Genomic DNA, 7,303 nt, shown 5'->3' with positions numbered 1-7,303 from the left:
TTGAGTGGCGTTGCTGGAATATAAATACATTAGAAGGATATTGTTCGTTGCTGACCCTTTTTGTGGCAAGTTTAATGGACAAATAATTCTCAAATGCAGCAATTTCCTGAAACTCCGGGGTTGAAGGCGAGCGCTGCATTATGAGGATACAGGTTGGAGCTGTACAAATTATCCAGAAGTTTTTGACAATTCACAGTTGATGGGTTCTTTCTCCTGCACCTCAAATTACTGGACCAGTTACTCATGAATGACACCATTAAAGTTGCGGTTATTCTGGTGGTAAATTCTGGGGCGATATATTTAGTGTTGGGCCTTACTTGAGCCCAGGGTGTGTGGGGTTTCACCCTTTCATGCTCTGTCTATACTCCCAGTATGCTATCTCTCGTTTGCCAGCTTGAGCTCGCCTGACCTCTTGTCTTCTGCCATTGGCATTTATGGATCATCCCTAGTTTCCCTTTGAAAAAGTCCTGCTGTTCCTTCCTGCTGAGCCACTGCAGTTCATGTGTGAAGGTTCTCCCATGGTTGAGTAGGGAGTGTCCTGGATTTTGACCCAGTGCCTAATGAAGGAATGATATATTTCCTAATCGGGATGATGCGCAGCTTGGAGGGGACCTGAAGCTGATGTTCTTCCCAGGATGGTGCTTCTCTTGCTCCACACTGGTCCGATGAAGTTCCCTTGCTTTGTTCCATGCCCGGTAAATCACCTGAAACCCATCAAGCTGTTGGCTAAGGGGACGACACAGTGGTTAGCACCATTGCCCCTCAGCGCCAGGGACCCGGGTTCGATTCCTGGCTTGGGTCACTGTCTGCGTGGAGTTTGCATGTTCTCCCAGTGTCTGTGTTGGTTTCCTGTGGGTGCTCTGGTTTCCTCCCACAGTCTGAAAGACGTGCTGGTTGGGTGGATTTGCCATGCTAAATTACCCCTTGGTGTCAGGGGACTAGCAGGGTAAATGCATGGGGCTAAGGGGATGGGGCCTGTGTGGGATTGTTGACCTCCTTCTCCACTGTAGGGATTCTATGATAACATGGACTGAATAGGTGAACTCCAGCGATAGTTTATTCCTGTTTTTCCTGGCACAAGAGTGGTAAGGGAGTTGTGGCCAAACCATGGCTTACAGGGGAAATTAGATATAGTATCAGATTCAAGGAAGAAGCATACAAATTGGCAAGAAAAAGCAATAAGCCTGAGGATTGTGAATGTGAATGTCTGGGAGGTGGTGGGAGCAGGTATGATAGCGGCATTTAAGGGGCAACTAGACGAATACATGAATAGGATGGGAATGGAAGGATACGGTTTGTAAGTGCATGAGGTTTTAGTTTAGGCAGGCATCATGATCGACGCAGGCTTAGGAGGGCCTAAGGGGCTGTTCCTGTGCCATAATGTTCTTTGGGAGCAGTTTAAAATTCAGCAAAGGAGGACCAAGCGATTGATTAAGAAGGGAAAAATAGAGTATGAAAGTAAGCTAGCAGGAAACACAAAAATTGATTTTGAAAATTTCTATAGGTATGTAAAGAGAAAAAGATTAACTAAAACAAATGTAGGCCCCTTATAGTCAGAAAGGGGAGAATTCATAACAGGGAATAAAGAAATGGCTGAAGAGTTAAATTTGTACTTTGCTTCTGTCTTCACAAAGGAAGACATGAATAATTTCCAGAAGTGCTGAGAGAAACATGTTTTAGTGAGGAGCTGAAGAAAACCAGCATTAGAGAAATCGTTTTGGGGAAATTGATGGGATTGAAGGTGGATAAATCTCCAGGTCCTGATAATCTTAATCAGAGTACTTAAGGAAGTGGCCCTGGAAATAGTAGATCCATTAGTGGTTATTTTCCAAAATTCTGGAATAATTCCTAATGTAAATAATTCCTAATGTAGCGTTCGATAAGGTCCCCCATGCAAGACTTCTTGAGAAAGTGAGAGGGCATGGGATCCAAGGGGCTGTTGCCTTGTGGATCCAGAACTGGCTTGCCTGCAGAAGGCAGAGAGTGGCTGTGGAGGGGTCTTTCTCTGCATGGAGGTCAGTGACCAGTGGAGTGCCCCAGGGATCTGTTCTGGGACCCTTGCTGTTTGTCATTTTCATAAATGACCTGGATGAGGAAGTGGAGGGATGGGTTGGTAAGTTTGCTGACGACACCAAGGTAGGTGGTGTTGTGGATAGTTTGGAGGGATGTCAGAAGTTGCAGCGAGACATAGATAGAATGCAAGACTGGGCGGAGAAGTGGCAGATGGACTTCAACCCGGATAAGTGTGTAGTGATCCATTTTGGCAGATCCAATGGGATGGAGCAGCAGTATAAAATGAAGGGTACCATTCTTAGCAGTGTAGAGGATCAGAAGGACCTTGGGGTCCGGGTCCATAGGACTCTTAAATCGGCCTCGCAGGTGGAGGATGCAGTCAAGAAGGCGTATGGCGTACTAGCCTTCATTAATCGAGGGATTGAGTTTAGGAGTCGGGAGATAATGCTGCAGCTTTATAGGACCCTGGTTAGACCCCACTTGGAGTACTGCGCGCAGTTCTGGTCACCTCATTACAGGAAAGATGTTGAAGCCATTGAAAGGGTGCAGAGGAGATTTACAAGGATGTTGCCTGGATTGGGGGGCATGCCTTATGAGGATAGGTTGAGGGAGCTTGGTCTCTTCTCCCTGGAGAGACGAAGGATGAGAGGTGACCTGATAGAGGTTTACAAGATGTTGAGGGGTCTGGATAGGGTGGACTCTCAGAGGCTATTTCCAAGGGCTGAAATGGTTGCTACGAGAGGACACAGGTTTAAGGTGCTGGGGGGTAGGTACAGGGGGGATGTCAGGGGTAAGTTTTTCACTCAGAGGGTGGTGGGTGAGTGGAATCGGCTGACGTCGGTGGTGGTGGAGGCAAACTCGTTGGGGTCTTTTAAGAGACTTCTGGATGAGTACATGGGATTTAATGGGATTGAGGGCTATAGATAGGCCTAGAGGTGGGGATGTGATCGGCGCAACTTGTGGGCCGAAGGGCCTGTTTGTGCTGTGACTTTCTATGTTCTATGTTCTATGTAAGCCCACTATTCAAACAGGGAGGTAGAGAGAAAACAGGGAACTATAGACCAGTGAGCCTAACGTCAGTACTGGGGAAGTTGCTAGAGTCTATTATCAAGGATTTCATAACTTAGCATTTGGAAGGCAGTGGTATAATCAGACAAAGTCAGCATGGATTCACAAAAGGGAAATCATGCTTGACGAATCTATTGGAATTTTTGAGGATGTCACTAGTCGGGTTGACCGAGGAGAACCAGTGGATATGGTTTATTTAGACCTTCAGAAGGCTTTCGACAAGGTCTCACATAACAAACTATTATGTAAAGTTAAAGCACATGGGGTTGCAGGTAATGTCTTGAGATGGATAGAAAGCTGGTTAGCAGATAGGAAGCAAAGAGTTGGCATAAATGGGTCTTTTTCTGATTGGCAGTCAGTGACTAGTGGGGTTCTGCAGGGATCTGTGCTCGGACCCCAACTGTTCACATTATATATTAATGATTTGGAAGAGGGAACTGAATGTATTATCTCCAAATTGGAAGATGATACAAAGTTGGGAAGGAGGGTGAGCTGTGAGGAGGGTGCAGAGATGCTTCAGCGTGCTTTGGACAGGCTGAGTGTGTGGGCATCTGCATGGCAGATGCAGTATAATGTGGATAAATGTGAGGTTATCCACTTTGGTAACAAAAATAGGAAGACAGATTATTGCTTAAATGGGTGTAAATTGAGAGAGGTGGATACTCAGCGAGACATTGGAGTCCTTGTGCATCAGTCGCTGAAAATAAGCATGCAGGTACAGCTGGCAGTAAAGAAGGCAAATGGTATGTTGGCCTTCATAGCGAGAGGATTTGAGTATCGGGATAGGGATGTTTTACTGCAATTGTATAGGGTGTTGGTGACGCCACATCTGGAATATTGTGTGCAGTTTTGGTGTCCATATCTGAGGAAGGATGTCCGTGCTATAGAGGGAATGCAGCGAAGGTTTACCAGGCTGATTCCTGGGATGGCAGGCCTAAGTCGGTTAGGATTGTATTCACTGGAGTTTAGAAGAGTGAGAGGGGATCTCATAGAAACTTATAAAATTCTAACAGGGTTAGACAGGGTAGATTCAGAAAGAATGTTCCCGATGGTGGGGGAGTCCAGAACTAGGGGTCATAGTTTGAGGACACGGGGTCAACCTTTTAGAACTGAGGTGAGGAGAATCTTCTTCACCCAGAGGGATTCACTAACAAAGAAAGTAGTTGAGGCCAAAATGTTGTACGATTTCAAGAAGAAATTAGATATAGCTATTGGGGTTAAAGGGATATGGGAGGAAGGGGGGAATCAGGATATTAAATTCGATGATCAGCCATGATCAAAATTAATGGCGGAGCAGGATCGAAGGGCTGAATGGCCTACTCCTGTTTCTAGTTTCTAGGTTTAGAAATTGAGGGATAAAAGCCAGGAAGTAACTCTAACCCTATATAAAACCCTAATTGGAGTACAAAGAGAGAAGGCTGAAACTAACATTTGATACGAGTGTTCAAAATCCTGAATTCTTTTGACAGAGTAGGTGTGGTGAACGTGTTTCCAACAGCTTTCGGATGGATAATCAAATGGCACAGGTTTAATGCAGCAACAGAACACGACGCAACGTAAGGGAAGCTGTTTTATATAATGAGTGGCTTGGATTTGGAATTGCCGTGTCTGACAGGACCGAGAATCTGTGGTAATTGTCAAAGGGGAATGGGATAAATACTTGACTGAGACGAACTTGCAGCGATAAGGTTTAAGTTTATTTATTAATGTCACAAGTAGGCTTACATCAACACTGCAATGAAGTTACTGTGAAAATCCCCTAATCGCCACACTCCGGCGCCTGTTCGGGTACACTGAGGGATAATTTAGCGTGGCCAATACACCGAACCGGCACGTCTTTTGGACTGTGGGTGGAAACCGGAGGAAGCCCATGCAGACATGGGGAGAACGTGCAGACTCTGCACCGACAAGTGACCCAAGTCAGGAATTGAACCCGGGTCCCTGGCGTTGTGAGGCAGCAGTGCTAACCGCTGTGCCGACATGAGGAAAGAGCGAGCCGCTGCGCCTAACTGGATTGCTCTTTGAAAGGGCTAGTGCCCACGCAACGGGCGGAGTGGGCTCATTCGGTGTCGTGCTACTGTGTGTTTCGAATGGTCGAGCGGGCTTCTGAGGGGCTGCTCACTTTCCCCCTCTGCTGGTCTCCAGCTCAAAGTGCCAAAGAAACAGCAATTCCTGATGAGTCAGAACCATCAACAAGCCAAGTCTCTCAGTCACCGAAAGGAACGGTAACGGAATGTGAAAGCAGCCAAGCAGATCCAAAGATAGTTCAAACAATCAGACAGCGTTGTTGTTTAAAATGGGAGAGTGGGATAAAGCCAGTCATTACAGTCTAACCTCAGTGGTGGGCAAATTAATGTGGGGGAGAGAATAATTTCTGAAGGATTCTATAAAGCGTCAGTTAGAAAGATGAAGAAACAACCAATGTGGATTTGTTAAGTGGGGGGGGCCTGTCTGACTAACTTGACTGAATTTTGTTTTAACCTAGCAAATGAGGGCATTGTTTTTGATGCAGCTCGTGTGGATTTTGCGAAGGTTTTTTTGGCAGAGTCTACCTGGGCAGAAAGTTATGAAGGCTCACGGCATCCAAACTTAGCCCAGTGGCAGAAAGGAAAGGGTAAGCGGTAGGCAGGCGCTTCGTGATGGGAAGGTTGTTGACCAAGGGGGTTTCGCAGGGACCAGCACAGGGTCCTCTGGCACATATCAATGACGTGGGATTAACCGTAAGGGACATACATGGTTTGAGGAGTTTGTGGATGGTACAAAGGTTGGTCGTGTGGTTGATGGAGACGAGGTGTGTAGACTGCAGGAAGATGTCAATGGATTGGTCGGGTGGGCAGAAAAGTAGCAAATAGAATTCAATCTGGGTAAATGTGAAGTGATGTATTTGGGGAATACCTTGTGGATGGTAGGATCTTGCAGAGGGGCCGTGGATTGCATGTACACAGGTCCGATTATAGGAAGGTAGATGAGGCCTTTGAATCATTGTCTTTGGTGGCTGAGGCACAGAATGAGAGAGCACCATAGAATCTCTCTAGTGAAGAAGGAGGTCATTCGGCCCATCGAGTCTGCACCGACTCTCTGACAGAGTATCTTAGTAAGAAGGTTAACAACACCAGGTTAAAGTCTAACAGGTTTATTTGGTAGCAAAAGCCACACAGGCTTTCGGAGCCTTAAGCCCCTGGGCTTAAGGCTCCGAAAGCTTGTGTGGCTTTTGCTACCAAACTAAACCTGTTGGACTTTAACCTGTTGTTGTTAAACTTCTTACTGTGTTTACCCCAGTCCAATGCCGGCATCTCCACATCAAGAGTATCTTACCCAGGCCCACAATCCTGCCTTATCTCAGTAGCCCCGTGCATTTACCATGGCCAATCCACCCTAACTCGCACAAGGGGAATTTCACAGTAACTTCATTGCAGTGTTAATGTAAGCCTTACTTGTGACTAATAGATAAACTAAAAAAACTTTGGACTGTGGGAGGAAACCAGAGCACTCGGAGGAAACCCATGCAGATGTGGGGAGAATGTGCAGACTCCACACGGTCACCCGAGCCGGGAATCGAACCCGGGTCCCTGGTGCTGTGAGGCAGCAGTGCTAGCCACTGTGCCACCCCCATTCATTCTGGGATGTTTTGCCCACCTGGACACAGAAAGGAAATTGAGCCGTACATCTTCCTAGTGTTCTGTTGAATATTTATCGCTTAACCATCACCAAAAAACGGTTCATCTGGTTATTTACCCCAGAGCAGTGAGGATATACTGGAACTATATGAAACATTAGTTTGACCCCAGCTAGAGTATGGGGGACAGTTCTGGCCACTGCATTATGGGAAGGATGTGATTGTACCGGACAGGGCACAGAGGAGACACATGAGAGTGTTGTGAGCAACAATGTTAGGGACAATTGGAAAGCCGGAGTTTGTTTTCAGCGGCACAGAGACTGAGAGGAGGCTCTGCAAGGTTTATGAAATTGTGAGGAGCCTGGACTGTGTGGATAGGAAAGAGATATTTCCCTTCATGAAAATGGTATATAGGCCCCCAAATAATAATGTTGAGGTAGGGAGGGCTATAAACAAGCAGATAAGGGATGCGTGTAAAAACGGAACGGCAATAATCATGGGGGACTTCAACATGCACATTGACTGGCAGACTCAAGTCGGTAAGGGTGGAATGGAGGAAGAGTTCTTAGAATGCTGTCGGGATAGTTTCCTTGAACAGCATGTTAC

This window comes from Mustelus asterias, chromosome 28 (genome assembly GCF_964213995.1).
Source record: "Mustelus asterias chromosome 28, sMusAst1.hap1.1, whole genome shotgun sequence".
Classification (NCBI taxonomy): Eukaryota; Metazoa; Chordata; class Chondrichthyes; order Carcharhiniformes; family Triakidae; genus Mustelus; species Mustelus asterias.
Note: the sequence above shows the minus strand (reverse complement) of the source record.